The following is a 19,952-nucleotide window of genomic DNA, read 5'->3' as shown; positions in this document are numbered from 1 at the left end:
CAGACCAAGCCTGGGCTCACAAGTAGGAGGGCAACCGGTTTCTGGGGGCAGCTGCCAGTGAATGGGAACCTCAGCCCCCTAGTGCAGGGAGGGGAAGCTGGGGCACTCGGGGCGGGGGAGAGGGCGAGGGAACCCCTAGATGCTGCCTGTGCCAAAGGAGCTGGGGCACTGCGTTGGGTGGAGACGTTGCCCAGATGTGCGCCCGGATGTGCTCTGGTGCTGCCCACTTGCCTGCCCGCTCCAGCGCAGGAGCCCAGCGCAGCCTCCCAGGCCGACTGAGGTTGCAGGGTTCCAGAGCCGAGAGTGTGTGCCTGGTTTTCCGTTATTCGAACCTTTCTCTGGGCTTCCCTCCACTTCTGTCTGCGTCTCATTCCTCTTTTCAGAATTAATTGAATTAGGAACAGGTCTTTCTGGGGCGCTTCCACTTCCCGCCCGAGGCTGTGCTAGCCAGGAGGCCAAGGCTGCGAAGTCAGGTCCCGCCAGGGCCGAGGGAGCCCCCAAACCCCTTTGGGGACCCGCGTGCCAGTTCCTACCCTCAGCCAAGTCTTCGCCAAGGGCACAGCTGGGCGGGGTCTGGGCAGTCCGCCCGGCTTGGGACATCTGTTCTCGCCAGAGTCGCATTAAAGGCAAGAGGTGGGCGGGGGGGTTGCTCAGAACCAACCCCTCAATCCCGAGTCGATGCCTGCTTTCTCGACCGCAGGCGGAGGCAGCAGGGGACACTGGACTCGCAGAGTTTTTTCTTTCCCCTTGGGAAAAGCGAGCGAATCGTGTGGGGCAAGTAGGGATTTCTCTCTTGCCTCCATCTCTCCTGCTCCTTAATCAGATGCCACATCCGGCCTCACTCCAGGAGGGCAGCAGGGTACTCATGCCCTGCGGGAGGTGCCCGGGAGTCCCCGGAGGCGCCGGCGCCCGGGATACCGTGGGCCGGCCGGATGCGAAACGGATCCCGCTTGCAGCGAACAAGCGCTCGGCTGGGCTCTGAGGCAGAGGCCGGGGCGCCGCGCAGGGGGTGGGTTAAAAACAACTCAGTTAAAACAGCGAAAACACTTGGGTTTATATTGGGGGGAGGACGGTGCTTTTTAAAAAAATCTGAGAAGAACCACACAGCCCCTAAGCAAAACCAAAACAAAATCCTTAACTACTGATCTCTTTGTAGCAAAAGACAGAAAAATTCCTCAAACACTTCTCCCTTGGTGCCTCCACGAAAAAAGCTCCCCGCTGGCTAAGCCCGGCGCCTGGACACCCCTTCACCACCCCAGCGCCCTGGCGCTGAGCCCAGGTCGCCCCCTGCCCACCCTTCGCTCGCGCGTTGGTGCCAGTCTGTGCCACTCAGCCGGTGCCCGGTGCCCGGTGCCAGGCGCGGGGGGAAAGCGGGGAGGAGCCGAGGCTCCAGCTTAAATTCCATGGCATCTGTTCATTATTATACAGTGAGGATTTTTATATGGACAGCTAAATTAAAGACAGATTTTTGCCAGAATTGCAGATCCCATAAAAATGATGACACAGGATGGGGGCTTTTGCTTTAAAAAAGAAAGAAAGAAAAAATCTAAAAAACAATCCAACAAACCACAACCCAAACCCTTCCGTGCCCTCTCCTCCGACATTGTGGAGTTTCTTTGCCCCCTTTGCCTGCCTCCTCTTCTTCCACCAGCATGGGCTGCCCAGGGAGAACAAAACCCCAGTGGCCCTTCATGCCCATCCTGCTCACAGATGCCCAGTGACCAACCAGGTCGCTCTCACAGCCGCGGGGAGTGGGGCGGGGCGGGCAGGCAGAGGTGGAATAGCCAAGCCCACCTCGGTGTGGAGGGTCAGGATGGGAACTGGAGCTGGGAAAGAGTGCCAGAAAGGGGCAGGAGTCAGGGGGCCTGACCTTTCCACATTCCTAAGTCAAAGGGCAGGCTGCATTTTGGGCTGGTTGCCAAGGCCGGGGACAGCCGGTGAGTACCAGGCATGCGGGGCCCTCCATTCCAGGGCACCAGGCAGTGCCCAGGTCCCCCTCTCTAATGGAGAAGGTGATCCAAAGATTGGGCACTGGGCACAATTTGCCCTGGAGTGGGAGTTCTGGAGTTTTTAATTTCAGAGATTCTAGACGACTGGAACCTACACCTTGGTGATATTCTAGAGCTTTGCAGGGATTCAGAAATTCTGGGTTCTGGGTCAAGGGAGCAGACCTCCCAGGCTCCAACTCTGGAGCTCTGGTTGCAACAACTCTAGTTGCCATGATTTGAAGTTCAGGGATGCTGTAAGGTGCTGGGGGAGGCTGGAAAAGTCTGGGCAGGCAACCAAGGGAGGATGGAAGGGGTGAGGGCCACTCTCAGGGGTTCAGACACGTCTCTCCAAATTAGTGGGAGCCTTTCTTATTTTTCTTTCATTCAGTTTTTTTTTTTTTTCAGGGAAGAAAAATATCTGTGGAGTTCTGTGTCCTCCAGACAATTGCACGGTCTGTGTCTGTGTCTGTGTCTGTAACTGTCTGTGTGGCTGTCTGCTCGTCTCCCTCAGATTTGGAGCTGACAGAATTCATATCAGGAGAGCGGGCACAGGGACATCTGCGTGCGGAATGGCTGTGCCTACTCGAACCTGCCAATCGCTCCTGGCACGAGCCGGGTAACAAATGCCTGTTACCTCGGAATGCTGGCGGGTGGGGGTGGGGCGGGGGAGGGCGCCTGGCACCACCCGGCTGCCAAGCCCTGCCAAGGCCCCCGCCTGCCCTCAGCGGGTCCCGCCCCCCCTTCCCCGAGTTGGGGGTCCACGGAATTGGATTGTTCGTTAATTAGCAGTGATTAGAGAATTTGGGTGTCTCTCAGCCCGGGCCGACCAGCCTCCTCAGCCTCCCTAATCTGGAGCCCCCTCCCCTCCTGCCCTCCCTCCACGTTCTCCGGATAAACTCCGGGTTTCTACTGAGGGCGGGCGGGCGGCCAGCTGGGGATGGGGTGGCTCACGGAATGCAGGGAAAGGGGTCTCTGGAGGGAAGAATTCCGCCGAAGTTGCCAGGAGGTGTTTCTGTCTCGAAGCGGGAGGCTCTGTGCGGAGGGGGTCTGCATAGACGCGGCTGGGCTGCGGGGTGGGGCAGAGAGACCGTAGATCGCGGACAGAGGACCGAAGAGAGACAGGGCTGAGGAGCTGCGGCAGAAGGGAAGGAACGAGAGAAGGCAAGAGGCCGGGCCGCGCCGCCCCGGTTCCCTCCACGCCAGGAGCCTCCGAGACTCGGCCCAGCCCGCTGCCGCGACCCCCGTGGGCCTCCGCCGCCCCTCGGCCCAGGCCTCCGGCCGCGCTCCCCGATCCATCAGCCGGTTCTGCTGTCGGAGGTGGGGGAAGGGAGGGTGCCACACCACAGCCGGTGCCAGCTTGGGGTGGGGGGGGTATTGCGAGGAGGGGCGGAGAGCACATCTAAAATTCCGAGACATCTGTTCACCCGGGGAAGAGACACCGGGCGCAGGAAGGCTGGGCGCCCCACCCGCGGTTCTGCCCGCGGTTCCAGGGGCGGGACTCCCGACCCTCCCCGCATCCTCAGCCAAGCCCCCACCCCCAGCCACCAACGCTGGCCTGCACAGGGGGGAGGAAGGGGCGCCAAGCTGGGGATCGGGCTGGGGGTGTGAAATTCAGGAGCTGCTGTGCTACTGGTGGGTCCTCAGAAGGGGGGAATCAGGGCCCAGGAGGGCTGTGTGGGGTGGAGATCCTGCAAAGGAGGATGTGGAAGGATGTCTGTCAGACTAGACCTCCTCAGAGCACCCACAGACACCCTCCACATACGCACATACACGCAGACTCAGAGACCATACACACTCAGATATGAATGCTCCCCTTCTTGTAAACACACATAACTGACCCCCTTCACACTCAATCACTTATTCATTCAAGCAGTTTTACAGATACTTGGTCTGTGCTGGGCCTGGGCTAGATAGTGGGGACGTACCTTCTTACCCAACAGGAGCTGTGAGCACATTCAGATACCCAAGTGCACAGGCCCTCACACTGCCCTGACACTCACATAGATTCCTAGTGGGAGGGGGACCTGGAGGGAGGAGGTCCCAGGGGCAGCACCATCCTCCTTATCATAAGCAGCTTCCCCCAGGGGAACCCAGGGCGGGGTCTGGGAGCCCCAACGGGGGGCTCTGGACCCACTGCCAGGCACCTGTCACCTTCTTACCTACTCCTTATTGGTGGGAGCCCCTGCCCCCAGGTTTTCCCTGAACAAGCTCCAACCCCATTGCCCATCAAGCCTTGATGACAACCTCTCTCTTTTCCTGCCTTGGCCTGGCACCTGCCGCTCCACCTGGGCTGCCCTAGCTGGGCTAACAGAGGCCAGACCTCTCAGCTGGGAAATGTCCATGTGGTTGCTACTTAAAAACTGATTTATGAGGCCGTGGCGGCTGCGGAGGCTTGGCCTGCGGTCCTGGTAGTAATCAAGGGCATATGCCCATCTCGCCTGGCACTGCCCAGCTTGTGAGCCCAGCCCTGGCCTCTGCTCTCCTGCTGGGATGGGAGAGGCATAAAAGGTACCAAGTCTTCTTTCTCTTCAAGTCATCTCTCTCCTCCTCCACTCTCTTCCTTTTCCTCCTCCCTCCTCTTCTTCCCTTTCCTCTCTCCCTCCTCCTTTCATCCCTCCTCCTTCCCTCCCTCCCTTTCTCTTCCTTCTCTCCCAAGTGGCACGGACCAGCCTGTGTGCCGGGCTGGCGCTCACAGCTGCAGCCCATCTGCTATGATTGAATAGTGACAGTGATGAGACAGGAGCTGGGGGGAATGGGAGGACATGGGGGCTGCCCTGCCACCCCTCACCCCTCCTTGTGCCAGCCCCCACATACTTCCTTGACCTCCAGAATGAGGCCATCCGTTTGGCCTGTGAAGGGTGGGGAAATCCCACACCTCTAAATAGTGAGGGAATTCCTTTTCTCCCAGCTAGATTCCTGAGAAGAAAGAAGGTGAGGGGTAGGTAGAAAAAAGGCAAAGGAATCGAGGTTGGGAGAGCAGTCTGGAAGAAATGCCCCACATGTCCACATCCGTACAGGCTTGAGCAGGACCGGGGCACCAGCACTGAATAGGGTGGGGTGCTGAGTCTCCAGTCTGGGCAGCAAAACACTGATGTAGGTCCAGGGTCCAGCTTTTTCAGGAATCCTGGAAAACATCCTTAATGACCCCTGATGGGCACCCTGTTCCCTAGACCATGAGGTTCCCCCTCTGTACCCCAGCAAACCTCCTGGCTCCTTCTCTTTAGGAGTAAATTTGAAAAGCTGGGAAAATCACAGTCTACCACAGTGCCCAAAGGTGGACCTGAGACTGTAGCAAGAAGGTCTAGTCATACATGAAAGATTTCTCAACTGATCCTAGTGCAAGACCAAGATGCAACAACAATATGGAAACTAGCATATATTTGGAGTTCATTATGTATCAGTAACTGACAAGCATTATACATGAGCTGATGATCATCTCAACCACCCTATGAAGCTGGGACTCCGGTTATACCTATACTATAGGTAAGGACACACATTGTGCCCTAGGCTTGGCTTCTTCCCTCTTGATAGGAAAAAAAGAAAGAATAATTACGAGGTCAAAAAAACTTTAGGAGATCCAGTATCCTTTCTTTTCCACTTAGTCTTCTCCTTCTGCTTCTCTTCTTCCTCTGCCTGCTCCTCATCCTAAGTCAAATATCCACTCTCCAGTGATCTTCCACACATGTGGCTTTCCCTTCCTGCCACTGGTGCAAATAGGTGGAAATACCCCCAAGGAGGCACCCACTCTTCCCATCCCACCCACGGGGAAACACACAGGCAGATTTGATTGCATCTGACCTCACCCACCCTGTTTGCTAGGGCAGCTCCTCCTCACATCCATAGTCTAGGCCCATGGGGTCTTTTGCTTGAAGCTCTGGGTGAACAATGCCACTGTGAACAGCTCCAGGACTTCCAGTCTAATCTGGGCCCCTGGGAAGCTCGAGAGAAGCAATTTGCTCCACCTGGCATTCTTCCTCTGCCCTTTCCCTGGACACTGTAGTCTGTCTGGGTCATTCATGCCCTCTCTCACTCCTGCCATCTGCATCTCCACCCTCCCCATTCCTCTTTCTCCAATCTCTTTCCTCTTCCCTTCCTTCTTTCATCCTCTATCTTCACAATTCTTTCTCTTCCCCTTTCCTCTTTTTTCTCTCTCTCATTTTCCCCTTCATTCTCTCTTGCCTAGTTATATGATAAACCTTTTGGTCCTTGAAATCCTCCCCTCCCAATCAGGAAAGTGGGCATTACTCGTGTTCCATAAATTTCACAACTAAGAGGCTGCTGGTGAGAGATCCATTCTTACTAGACAATCCTACCAGAGGGAAGCTTTTATCTCAAGAGAGGGAGATAGCAACCCATAATCCAATCTTGTGGATAAAATTAAGCAGTCACTAAACCCCTGCAATCCCCAGAACAAATCCAGATCAACATTGTTGTCCACTTGCCCAACACCATTTGGGATAAGAAATCATGTGGGGAGCTATTTGCAGGGTCATTATTGGGTTTCCCTAGTGTCTCTCTCCTTACTCTACTGTTTTAAGATCCTCCAGGGCAAGAAGACACCCTGAAAAAAGACAACTGGGGGTCAACAGAAACCACACATCCAGGGTCCCTCACATGCCATTGTACCCCTACCAAACTCTTTTCATTCTTGGCCCTGAAAGGCAAAGATAGATAAATCCTTGAGCCTGATACTGCACTTGGGCAAGAATGGGGGACTGAGATCACCTTCCATTATCACCTCCCTCTCCTTGTCCCAGTGTTCACAATACTTTGGTTCTCCTGGTATCTTCTAAACACACACACACTCTCTCACTCTCTCTCTCTCTCTCTTTCTCTCTCTCCCCTTTATCTGTGGATTTCCCCCTCCCTTCTCTTCTCTCTCCTCCATTCCTTCTTTCTTGTCCATTACCTATCCCAAGTCTCTTTCCATCTCTTCCTTCTGTAAAGCGGTCTGTCTGCTTTCAGCACCACGGACAGAGGCACTGGGTGGGTTTGCCTAACCGGTGGGGCCGGACCCTAGCGGGTCTACTTCTGCCTGCTGGGATCTGTGCAAGTGGTGACTGCACACGAGTTTCTTTCGGCGTGTGTGATTGTGCGTGTGTGTGTGTGTATGTGAGTGTACCCAAGCCTGTGTGAAGCCCATGTCTGTGCCTCTCTGGGGCACACGCCTGTGGGCATCTCCGGGTGCATCTGTGTGTTTATATCTGTCTGTGCTGTGTCCCCGCCTGCTCCCTGTGTCCCTGGCTGAGAAAGGGGACGAGATGGGGACGCTCCGTTCTGGAGGTGGGGGAGGGAGCGGGTGGCTTAGTATCCCAGCCGGGCCTGGGGGGCGTCATCCTTGCCCAGACGTGCTCCAGTCACCATGTGGCATGTGTGCCAGCCGGCACAGGCTGAGGGCATTCTGCCCTGGCAAGGGAGGAGGTGGAGGAGGATGCAGAGAGCTGGAGACAGGCAGGAAGAGGTGGGAACTGAGCTCAGAACTCAACTCTGGGGCCAGGCCCTTTCCACCCTGCATGAACTCCACTCACAGTCACGGGCATGAAGAAACGTACAGATTATTTGCCTCTGTGAGGGCCTAGACAGCCAGATACCTCACACACACACACATATCCTGAGGGAAATGCATGGGAGGCAGGCCTATTCCGGCTTGCACATGCGTGCAAGTCACCTGGCCCTTTTTGTACCGGTTCCTGCACAAATGCACACACACATACACAAACGCCCAAGCCATTCTTAGAGTGTGGGGGAGGCTTTGTGTCACAGGACGCCTCATCATGTGGGCACTTCCCTCCAATGATACCAGGCAACCACGGTAAGTGTCTGGTAGCTCCTATAATAACTGTTCCTTCCCCGACAAACGGGCGGTGCAGGCCCTGGGGTTGCCATCAGGAGTGCCTGCCCTCTGCACCCAGGTAAGTCTGGGAGGATACTGCTGCTTCCGTGCTTCATCTGGGACAGAATGAGTGAGGGAGAGGGGAAAGGCATCCGAATGGCTCCTCCTTTCCATCAGTCACGCGCTCCTCATGAAGTCCTCATTCTCCTCAGAGAGCCTGGTGTACTGGAGACAATCCTAGATTACTCATCCCAATTTCAATACTAACTGGCTGTGTGACCCTGGGCAGGTTATTTCTCAGTGTGATTTAAATATGACAGTTCACGTAAAGGGCTTAGCTCAAGAGAGTTGTCATTAAGTGGTCACTATTAGTATTGTTACATTAATACTATGGAAAGAGTGGTTAGCCAGATTGGATGAAATAATGTTGCTAAAGCTTCCAGCACAGTGTCTGACCCATAGTGGGTGCTCAATGCATACGCGTATAGTATAAATTTAGTGGTAGAATTTCAGGAATTTAGGCAGTTAAAGGGAATTGAGAATGAATGACAGTATTCTCTCTCCAAACTTGAGAGGCATGCACTCCCAAGCACAGCAGGAGTGGAAGTTAGACTTGCAGAAAAGCTGAAGGGCAAGCTAGGAAGCAAAGGATTGGGGCGGTGAGAGGGAACCCCATTGTTGTGGGGCATTCAGATCTCTGTCCTTCAGAAGCCTCTAGAGGGTCTCCATTCCAAGTCTGAAACCATTGTCCACATGTCTTCCCTCTTGTTTCTTCTCTTGGCTTCCCCATCAATAAATGGCACCACCCAGTTAGTTGCTCAAGCCAGAATCTTGGGAGTCATCCTCAAGTTCTCCCTACCTCTCACTCTCCATATAGACTCTCACCAAAAACCACTGATGTACCCCGAGTCCAGACTCCTCTCTCCTTCCTCAATGCCTCCCCCCTAAGCCAGCTCATGTCACTTCTCATCTGAGTCTCTGCTCTAGCCTCCCACCTTGCCCCCTGCAATCCAATCTCCCACAGCAGCTAGGGTAATCTTTTAAAAATATAAGCTGGGTCTTTCGCTCCCTGACTTAAAATTCTGCAGTGGCTTCCTTAGCACGTAGTATAAAATCCAAACTCCTTACCTGCTGGGTCTGGTCCCTGCTTCCCTCCCCAGTGTCATTTTCTGCCTCTCCCTCTCCATGCTCCAGCTTCATTGGCCTTTCTTTCCACTCTGCAAACGTTGGAAAGATCACCTTCCCACCCTAGGGACTGAGCTGCTTTCTTGGCCCAAATCAATCCCCTCGCCTCCCTCTCACTCTTTTTGTGACCAGCTCCTTTTTACCCTTCAAGTCTCAGTTGTCCCCTCACCCCCATGAGAAACCTTTTCTGATGTCTTTATCCAGAGTGGTGCCCTGGTTATTCTCTAGTTCAGCATTCTGTTATTTCCTTTGCAGCACTTTACTTAACTCTTCATTTTATTTTTGTAAATTTATTTATTTTATTTATTTATTTTTGGCTGCGCTGGGTCTTCGTTGCTGCGCCCCGCCTTCCCCTAGTTGCGGCGAGCAGGGGCTACTCTTCGTTGCCGTGTGTGTGCCTCTCATCACGGTGGCTTCTCTTGTTGTGGAGCATGGGCTCTAGGCTTGCAGGCTTCAGTAGTTGTGGCACGCGGGCTCAGTAGTTGTGGTTCGTGGGTTTAGTTGCTCCGCGGCATGTGCGATCTTCCCGGATCAGGGATAGAACCCATGTCCCCTGCATTGGCAGGCGGATTCTTAACCACCGTGCCACCAGAGAAGTCCTTTATTAACTCTTGACTTGGTTTCTGTCTGTCTCTCCTGCTGGTCTGTAAGCTCTCTGAGGGCAGGGACTGTAGTATTTGTTCTGTTCCCACGGTAAACTCCGGGCACAGCATGCAAAAGGTACTTAGCCAATGTGTTTGTATGGTTGAATTGATGAGTACTCTGACATATTCGAAGAGGAGTGGGGGAAGGGTAAGCAGGTCCTGTAGCCTGGGCTCCAGCCTGCCCCATTAGGGGTCTGTCTCATCTCTCTTTCTTCCTCTCAGAGGGCCTGTCTACTGGCAGCCTCCTAATTATATTTTACTTGACTATAAATCTTTTCGTTAAATGTAATTGAAAAATACACCTTTCCAATCATCACATTAACCTAGCATCCACTCTGAGGCGGTAATTAAAGACTTCCTAGAATCTCCCACTGGCTTGGGAAGAACTGGCTCAGAGAGCATCCTCTGCCAATCCCAAATGTGTCAGCATGAGCCTTCCTGCCCCAGAGAAGGTGGAAGCACAGGACACACGCTGCCCACAGTTCAGGGTCAGGGGGTCGAGTATATTTTCCCTCTTCTCTCCCTGCTGCAGGACTCAGACAGCTGGGAGCAGTGCTCAGACCCCGGTCCCGCACTCCCTCTGGGACCTGAGGTCTGCAAGATACCCCCTCCTCATTCTCTCCTGGGCTTCCGGCTCAGAGCTGTCTCAGGTAGAAGGTCAGGGAGGAAGGGGAAAGAGAAGGAATAAAAGCTCTCCCAGCACCTTCAATGAGTCAGGTCTCTCCCAATCAGTCTTTGCAGCTCGCTGAAAACAGGCTGAGGAAACTGATGCTGCGAGGGGCTCTGCAATAAGTAGGGATACAGTCCAAATTGAAAGGCCAGGCTCTTAGAACCTAACTCATAATATTGCCCCTTTCAGAGTCCTGGTGCTGCCCTTGGTGACTGGTGCCCTCAGGCTAGCCCCTCTCCCTTTCCAGGACTCTAGTTCCTCAACTATTCTGGTTTCCTAAGCCCAAAACTCCAGAGTCATCCTTGATAATGCTCTTTTACACCCGCACCTGATTCAAAAGCAAATCTGTCTGCTGGGCCTTCAAAATAAATCCAGAATCAGAGCACTTCTCATCTCCCCACTGCTACCACCCTGGTGCAAGCTGCCATCTTCTCGCTCCTGGATGCCCACAGCTTCTGTCCTTGGTCTGCTTCAGTCTCTTTTTGGTGTGGCAGTCAGAATGATTATTTATTTATTTATTTAATTTTTGGCTGCGTTGGGTCTCTGTTGTTGCACACGGGCTTTCTCTAGTTGCGACGAGCAGGGGCTACTCTTGGTTGCAGCACGCAGGCTTCTCATTGCAGTGGCTTCTCTTGTCGCAGAGCACGGGCTCTAGGCGTGCGGGCTTCAGTAGTTGTGGTGCATGGGCTTAGTTGCTCCGTGGCATGTGGTGTCTTCCAGGACCAGGGCTCGAACCTGTGTCCTCTGCATTGGCAGGCGGATTCTTAACGACTGCACCACCAGGGAAGCCCCTATTTATTTATTTATTTAATTGAAATATAGTTGCATACAATATTACATTAGTTTCAAAGAGTAACTTTGTAAAAAATAACAGCTTTAGGGAATTCACTGGTGGTCCAGTGGTTAGGACTCTGCACTTCCACTGCAGGGGGCACCAGTTACATCCCTGGTGGGGGAACTAAGATCCTGCCAGCTGCATGGCCAAAACAAACAAACCAACAAAAATAACAGCTATATTAAGATATAATTCACCTATTTAGGTGTACAAGTCAATGGCTTTTTAGTATATTAATGGAGCTGTGTGACCAACACCACAGTCAATTTTGAACATTTTCACCACCCCCTGAAGAAACCCATACCCGTTAGCACTCACTTCCCATTTCCCCGCTAGGCAACCAAGATTAAACATCACCTTCTCTAAGAAGCTTTTCCAGACTACCCCATCCAAAACTGTACCTTGTTTCCCTTTCCCCCTTCTTTGCTTTGTTTTTTTTTTTTTCTTTAGTAGGTATCACCACCTAAAATACTATGTATGTTACACATTTATTATGCTCACTGTCTAGTTTCCCCACCCCCACATCATACACAACAAGGTTCCTGAGTGGGGGGCTTTATTTATAGTAGTACTCCCAGCACCTAGGACAAGAACAGGTACATAGTAGGTGCTCAGTAAACAAATGTTGCATGAATGAATGAACTCAATAATAAAGGTATTGAGATCAAGGATCTCAAAAGTGGCATCCATTCTCTAGGGGCTGGCAATGAAGACCCTTCCTGGGGCCAGCTCTTGGGTGTCTGGATTTCTCTTTCTCCTCACTCTTCCCTCTTGGTCTTCTTTTCTTTCCTGCCTCAGGCACATATTCCCCTCACCTCCACCCTCTGGGCAATCCTTAACACAAACTCCCTAACCTGTAGACTTGACCCTCCTCCTACTCTCCTCCTGCCCTGCCCAATCTCTGGTTCTTCCCCAATCTGTTTTCAGACTCAACCCTGGAGAACATCAAGTGGGCGGTCTTCGGCAGGCTACGGGAAGAATTGTCGGTTTCACTGCTTGAGTCCTTCAAGAGTGATGAGCCCTCCAGTAAGCGTTCACATTACTGTGCATACAACTTTGGCCAGGCCCTGAGTTGAGTGCTTTGGACCAGTCCTGTCAGATAGAACTTTCTACAATTATGGAAATGCTCTATTTCTTTTTCTTAAAATTTATTTTACTCAAGTATATTTGATTTACAATGTTGTGTTAATTTCTTCTGTGCAGCAAAGTGATTCAGTTATATATATTCTTTTTCATATTCCTTACCCTTATGGTTTATCACAGGATATTGAATACAGTTTCCCCGTGCTATACAGTAGGACATCGTCGTTTATCCATTCTAAATGGAATAGTTTGCGTCTACCAACCCAAACTCCCCATCCATCCCTCTCCCTCCCCGCCCCCCTACCTTGACAACCACAAGTCTGTTCTCTATGTCTATGAGTCTGTTTCTGTTTTGTAGATAGGTTCATTTGTGCCATATTTTAGATTCCACGTATAAGCGATATCATACGATATTTGTCTTTCTCTTTCTGACTTACTTCACTTAGCATGATAATCTCTAGTTGCATCCAGGTTGCTGCAAATGGCATTGTTTTGTTCTTTTTTATGGCTGAGTAATATTCCATTGGATATAGGTACCACATCTTCTTTATCCATTCATCTGTTGATGGACATTTAGGTTGTTTCCATGTTTTGGCTATTGTGAATAGTGCTGCTATGAACATAGGGGTGCATGTGTCTTTTCAAATTATAGTTTTGTCTGGATATATGCCCAGGAGTGAGATTGCTGGATCATATGGTAACTCTATTTTTAGCTTTTTAAGGAACCTCCATACTGTTTTCCATAGTGGTTGCATCAATTTACATTCCCACCAACAGTGTAGGAGGGTTCCCTTTTCTCCACACCCTCTCCAGCATTTGTTAGGAAATGCTCTATTTCTGTTCTGTTCAATACAATAGTCACTAGCCAATATGAGGTTATTAAGCGCTTTAAATGTGGCTAAATATGACCAAGGAAATGAATTTTAAATTTTATTTAATTTTTGGACTTCCCTGGTGGTGCAGTGGTTAAGAATCTGCCTGCCAATGCAGGGGACACGGGTTCGAGCCCGGGTCCGGGAAGATCCCACATGCTGCGGAGCAACTAAGCCCATGTGCTACAACTACTGATCCTGCGCTCTAGAGCCCGCGAGCCACGACTACTGAAGCCTGTGCGCCTAGAGTCTGTGCTCCACAACAAGAGAAGCCACCGCAATGAGAAGCCCGCGCACTGCAACAAAGAGTGGCCCCCACTCGCTGCAACTAGAGAAAGCCCGCGTGCAGCAACGAAGACCCAACGCAGCCAAAAATAAATAAATTTATATTTAAAAAATCATTTTAAAATTTTAATTTAATTTAAATTAATTTAAATTAAAATAGTCACATGTAGCTAGTGGCTTCCAATTGGGCAATGCAGGTTTAAACATGTTATTTTATTTAATCTTTACAATTATCTTGAGGAGTAAGTATGATTGCCCCCATTTTACAAATGAAAAAGAGTGGCTAAAAATGGGACCACCCTCCAATCTAGATCACCTTTTCATGACTTCCCCCCCACCATAGCATTTACTGCCTTCTAATATAATTTACTGATGTACTATGCCTGTCTCCTCAGCCAAAATATAAGTTATCTGAAGGCAAGAATCTTTGTCTGAAACATCCCAGAGCCTCACACAGTGCCTGGCACATGGTAGGATATCAATGAAATTCTGTTGAATAAATGAACACACATGCTCAAGGTACTTCTGCCTTTGCAGGAGGAGGGCTGGATTCTAACTTGAGCCCCTTTGCTTCCAAAGTCTGAGTTCTTTCCCTTGAAGCCATTTTCTCTTAAGTAGTCTCCCCAGCTCCCTCCCCAAGTTCTCTTCCTTGGTGACCCTGGGCTGACCCAGGAGTTCCCTGCTCCTGCAATTTCTAGCCCAGGCAGAGATATGGCTTCTTTTATATGACCTTCGCTATGATGCCCATGAATTTTACTAAATTTTACCAAAACTCAGAGATCCTCCTGCCTTCAAGGCAGGAGCCCTGGGTCTGTTTTTCAGGCTGTGGCCCCAGGAGGTCTCCCCCTCCTCCTTGGTTCTCTTCCCACCTCAGACACTGCTATTCCTTCCCCTCTCTGCTGAGGAGGGGCTGGGCCAGGTGGCCTGGTCATTTCCTCCTTTCAGAGGGACACCTCTGGGGATGCAGTGACATGAAGGTAAGTGGGTAGAATCCTCCCCCATCCCGAGTCCCACCCCATGAGGAAGGTGATGAGGTATGTCCTCATGGCTGGGTGGAGGGGCAGGAGCTCTTCCTTGAAACTGGCAACTGGGGTTGTTCGTGACTCCATTAGGAGAGATGAGAGTTAGATAGCAGGAAGGACTTCCCAAAAGTTAGGAAATGAAGTAAAGGTATGAAGCCTCTTCCCAACTTAAGGGTTAAGAGAATTAAATGCACTCGCCTTCCTGTACACTTTCTTGTACATCTTCCTGAATGGTCAATCACAGGTAAAAATGACTGCCGGCTCTCCCCTCAGAGCTCCAGAGCTCATCTTTCTCCAACTTCTCTTTTCCACTCCTCCTCACCCCTTTTCCCACATCGCTCAGCTCAAGGCCACTTGCTGGGGCCAAAGGGGAGGGGGGCCATCTCCCTAGGTATCCCAGGCAATATTAAGCCACATCAAGAGGGAAGAGCTGACTTCTGATGTGTGGCCCAACCACCTTCTGGCAGTGAGATGGGAGGAAAGGCTAGGGCTTCAGGTCAGTCCCAGCTCTTCCGGATCATAGCTGTGTTGTCTAGAGAAGCTGGTCAACCTCTCTGAGCCTCAGCTTTCTCATCTGTAAAATGGGACCAACAGTATTTGCCCTACAGCATTATACGAGTTGGAGACGGCTCATGGGAAGTTCCTGGTACAGGGTAGACACTTAATTATTATGATTATTATTACTTAGGCTCCAGGAGGCCCTCTCTTTCATCCCCATGGATGAAGGAGGGCCCTTCCCCTGCCTTGTTCTCCATTTAGACCAGTGCAACGGTTTCCTTACTGGATTCCCTGCCTCTAGTCTCACTCTGTTCCAATCCAACCTCTACACCCTGCCAGAATTCTTTTTCTAAAACTCAATACAAACCCATCACTCCCTTCTGAAAATTCCTCCCAAGTTCCCCACTGCCTACCAGGACACAGGAAGCATAGTGCATTAAGAGTGTGGCCTCTGGGGTCAGACCTAGGTTTGATGCTCAGTTCTGTTGCTTTCTAGCTGTGTCTCTTGGGCAAGTTACTTAATACCCCTGAGCCTCAGTTTACTCATCTTAAACATAAAATAACAGTACCTGCTTAGTGTGGTTATTGAATGAAGACACAAGGCAATCAATACAAAGTGTTTGACACATGGAAGATGCTAGCTCGACCTATTATAACAATATGAAAAAGTTGTAACTCCTGAGAATGGCATGCAAGGCTGTCTATACCAGTTAGACAATAGGAAAGACTTCCCAGTTTTTAGAGCAGGATTGTCATGATGAAGCAAGCAGCTGGCCTGCCTGTCCAACCTTGTTTCTCCCCATCCTCCACATGATCCCCACGTTGTGGTTGGCACAGTGTGTTACTCACCATCCCCCATGCTGAGACTTCTTTCAGCGCCTTTGCACATGTTGTTCTTGCTGCCTTGAATGCTCTTTCCTTGCCCTCCTGGTAAACTCCTACTCATCAGTTAAGACCTCATTCAAGCCTACTGTCCTCTTCAAAGACTTCCCAGACCCCTGAGCAGGCTCAATCACGTTCTGGTCCTTCACCATCCCAGCCCTGACCTCTGCTCAGCATGGGGTAAGAGCCACATACTTCAGGACCAGGCAGCCTGGGTTTGAATTCTAGTTCTGCCACTTCCTAGCTGGGTGACCTCAGGCAAGTTACTTCACCTGTCTGTGCCTCAGTTTCCTGATCTGGAAAGGGGGATAATGATAATAGTATCTATCTGATAAGGGTGTGAGGAGTAAATGAGTTACTACGTGTAAAGAATTTGCTCTCACTTGGCACAGGGTAAGTAAGGGTAAGCTGCCATAATTATTATTCTAGCCTCTCTTGCCTTCCAGAGCAAGGTTTGGTCTACATGTGTGTCTTCCTCACTAGGCTGTGAGCTCAGAGGTTAAAGGCAGGAGCTGAATCATAGGCTGGTGCAGAGTAGACACTTGGCACCTCCACCTGGATGGACAGTCACGAAGGCTCTCCTTTATCAAGAGCTTTCTTGTCTGTCCCTTAGGGTAATTCTATGAGCTGGGTACTAATGTTCTTTCCATCTTACAGATGAGGAAATTGAGGCCCAGAGGTAAATGCCTTGGGGTCCGATTAAGTGAGCAAGTAGCAGAGCCAAGGGCTACTCTTGGACCCAGATGACTCCAATCAACCCCTCCTCCTCCCACTCCTGAGCCTCAATTTCCTCATCTATAAAATGGGATGATAGCTATTCTTCCCGTGTCTCAGGTTTACAGTGTGGATTAATGTATGTAAATGTAAGAGATCTTGAGGAAGAATGAGGTTGGAGTCCCCCTTATGAACTGGGTAATAATGCTTTGTCTAGGATAAAAACAAGAACTTTTCTAGGGGTGAAACTGAGGAGTAGCTGAGACCCAAAAGGCCCCAAAGCCCCAATTCACCCCTCTCCTTAGGGTTTGTCTGGAGCCTGGGGCCAATTCAACAACCTCCCCCCTTTCCTGGGCCCACTGCCAGTCCCTCCGCCCCTTCCCCCCGCCACCCATTGCCACTGGAAGACAATGGTGGGCAGGCCCAGCCTTTGTGAGAGGGGTCAGGCCAGTTAATCTTGGGCTGGGCTGGGGAGGGGCGCACAGGGGGACCAGAGGAAGGGAGAGAGGACGGCTAGTGGGGACAGACAGCAGAGGGTCTGTGAGGGCTGGGAGGGCATGGGAGGCCAGAAGCCTGAGGAATAAAAGCTTGAAACAGGCTTTGGGGAGCTTTTCCTCCGAATGTAGATTTGAGCTCCTATTAAACTTGCCAAAAATTTGTGTTAGCTAATGGATTCTTAATTCTGTCTAAAATGAGAGAGGGAAAATTATGCCATTCATCTTGTATTGGTTTGAAATTACATCTGACACCTAATCGATCATACTGTGGAACATTAACTCTTTGGAAGAGGCCCAACTTTTCCTCTCTCCCTTGCTTTCCAGTGTTCTCCAGCCGCTCCCACCCCCTGACTCCTTCTTTTGTATTTCATTAACTAAGCAAAGCTCTGGCTGTCTCTGGGGGGGAGGGGTGGGAGTTAGGGAAAGGGTTCATTTGAATCAAAGGAGATAAGCAGGCCCCCAATCTTTTGCCCAAAACCAGAGCCCCAGCTTCCAACCTTCACGTGACCTCCTCTCTCTGCCTCCGTTTTCCTATGCATCCTGAGATCTGGAAGCGCAGAATGGAAGGCATTGGGGTGTGGGGTGACCTCAGAGCCACCTTGGGGGCACCAGGGAGAGGCAGGGAGCCAGTCAAAGCTGAGCTAGCACCTGGGGCTGGGGCAGGGGCCGTGGCAGGGGGCTCACCTGCGACTTGCCTGGCAGATGGGTGAGGAGGAGGAGGGCAGATGACAATAGATTTGCCTTTGGGGATCCTGATGAGCTCTGACTGAAAACCCCAACCCCAGACCTGCTTTTCCAGGAGGAGGACTTTCTGGCAGCAGGGAGAGCCCACTGGAGGCCGACAGACCTGGGCTAGGATCTTGGCTTCACTGCTGATGAGCTGTGTGACCTTGGGCAAGTTACATAACACCTCTGAGTCTCAGTTTCCTTCTCTGACACAGAGCTTTCTGTGAGGGTGAGAACTGGATGAGACTATCCAGGTAAAACTGGGACAGAGCCCATGGCCTGGCACACAGTAGGTGCCTAATAAAGGCGACAGTCAGAATCCAGATCAACACCCTCCCTCCCCACTTCTGCTGCTTCCCCTCCTCGCTCCCCTGCCCCCAACCTCATTCTCCTCTCCCACCTCCAACTCCCTGGCCCCTCCCTCAGGGCAGACACAGGGCTGAGAAGCCACAGGGTCAGGTCAGGCCAGGAGGGCCAGTCAGTATCTCCTCCTAAGAGGACACCCAAAGGAGGCCTGGGCCCCTGGGTCTCTGCAGTGCCCCCAGCCCTCTTCCTTCCTGGAGCTCCTCTGTCTCTTTCAAGAGTTGTGGGAGTTATCTCCTGCATGGAGTTCTCTCTCAGCACTCCCCTCCCTGCCCAGAAGGTAAGGTCTCTTGAGGAAGGGGCTCTCTAGGAAGTGAGGCCAGGAGGAGGGGCAATCCAGCCGGGAGAGAGCCACTTGCTTCTACTGAAGCATCTCTGACCTCTGCCTGTGGATTCCAAAGGGCTCCTGTCCTCAATCCGAGCATCCCATCTTTTATTGGCGAGGGGTAGATTGGGCCGGGAGCGGGGCTTGGTCCCTCAAGAGCATGGGAGGGCAAAGGGAACCAGGTGGGTGTGAGAGAGGGGAAGGGGGCAGGGACATTGCCACCACCTCTATTCCCCAGGGGGTACCATGGCTTCTCCCCTTGGCTGACTTCGGGCCCTAAGGGAGGAGAAGGTTCCAGCGCCCTCCAGCTCCGTGTCAAGGGGGTAATCGTGGAAGGAATATAGCATGCAGCTGGTCTCTGGTGCAGGACACCATGGGGGGCTGAGATGCCTCTTTCATGAAAATCTGGGCCATTTCTGGACCGTCTCAGTGTAGACTACTCTCGTTAAGCACCCACAAATACTAGAATAAATAAACGTGCAGATGAAGGACCCAGGCTGGTTTAAGTGACCAGTCAAGGTCACACAAGGAACCATTAGCTCCTATCAGGTACCTGCTCCAAAGGCAGGAAAGAATGGCCTGGGATGCCCTCACTGCATTCTTGGGCCTTGTGGACGAGCTCCAATGCGGGGGCTAAGAATGACGGGGAAGTCTCACCTAGCGCCCTCATTTTACAGAGGAGGAACCCAGGACTCAGAAAGGGGGTGCAACTGACCGGGGCCACAGGGTGAGACGTGGGCCTCTGGCTCTCAGTCCCCTGCTCTTCCCCACCCGCATCATGAGCCTGAAGGGATGTTTTCTGGGTCACTTGTCCAGCAGAACCCACACTGTTTCTGGGGAGGGGGCTGGAGTTTTGGGAGGGAGCGAGGAGAGATGCTGAGAGATGCTTTCCCTGAAGAGTGAAGAGCAGAGGGGGCTGGGTGGGGGTTTCTTAACGCCACCTCCCGCCCCAACACACATACAAACACACAGAGGCAGGATTTTACTTCCGAGTGTCCCTGCTCTGGGGAGCTTGCTGTTTCCCAGGAGACGCCTAGTGGAGATGCCCCTTCCTGCCAGTCTCCCTGGTAGCCACTAGGCGGCTGTGGCTCCCTCTTCTGCCTAGAGACACCACAGCAAGGGTCCCACGTGGTTTGTATTAATAGGAAGTGGAGCCCAGGCCTGTAAACGCTGAGGATAGAGCAGGGCAGCCAGGAGCAGGTGGGCAGCAGGGTCAGTAGGTAGACTCAGGCAGCTGCTCACAGGGCCACATTGATCAAGGGCCCTGGGCAGCCTGGCATGCCTAGATACGTCTGGTGACCAGAGGGGAAAAAAATCCTCCCTCCCTGCTATCTTTTTTCCCAAACTGGGAATGTTTTTATTGTGTTTTTACCTTGAATATGAAAGTAATGCATGATTGCTATAGAAACAGATAATTCCAACAAAACAGAATAAACAAAAGCTCCAGGCTCAGATTTTAGGATCTGCCTTTTCCCACAGGAAAGCAATTAGCTTCTGGCTCAAGAGTCCAGGACAAGAGTCTGCTGTGTT

At 51.7% G+C, this 19,952-nt stretch overlaps 1 long non-coding RNA gene across 2 annotated transcripts; it reads left to right on the top strand.

Annotated features, from left to right (window-relative positions):
- The first annotated feature begins 548 nt into the window (after positions 1-548).
- Positions 549-16,286, top strand: LOC309618971. 2 transcript variants are annotated; one of them, XR_014238691.1, is made up of 3 exons: positions 549-1,937; positions 2,394-2,440; positions 12,083-16,286. It is a non-coding gene; the product is annotated as an uncharacterized lncRNA (long non-coding RNA). The 2 variants fall into 2 exon arrangements; XR_014238692.1 differs by having other exon boundaries at positions 549-2,440; positions 12,083-12,181; positions 13,202-16,286.
- The last annotated feature ends 3,666 nt before the right edge of the window (positions 16,287-19,952 follow it).

The sequence above is a fragment of the Balaenoptera borealis genome, assembly GCF_965194805.1.
Source record: "Balaenoptera borealis genome assembly, chromosome: 20".
In the NCBI taxonomy this organism is placed as follows: Eukaryota; Metazoa; Chordata; class Mammalia; order Artiodactyla; family Balaenopteridae; genus Balaenoptera; species Balaenoptera borealis.
This window is presented reverse-complemented; position numbering and strand designations above follow the sequence as displayed.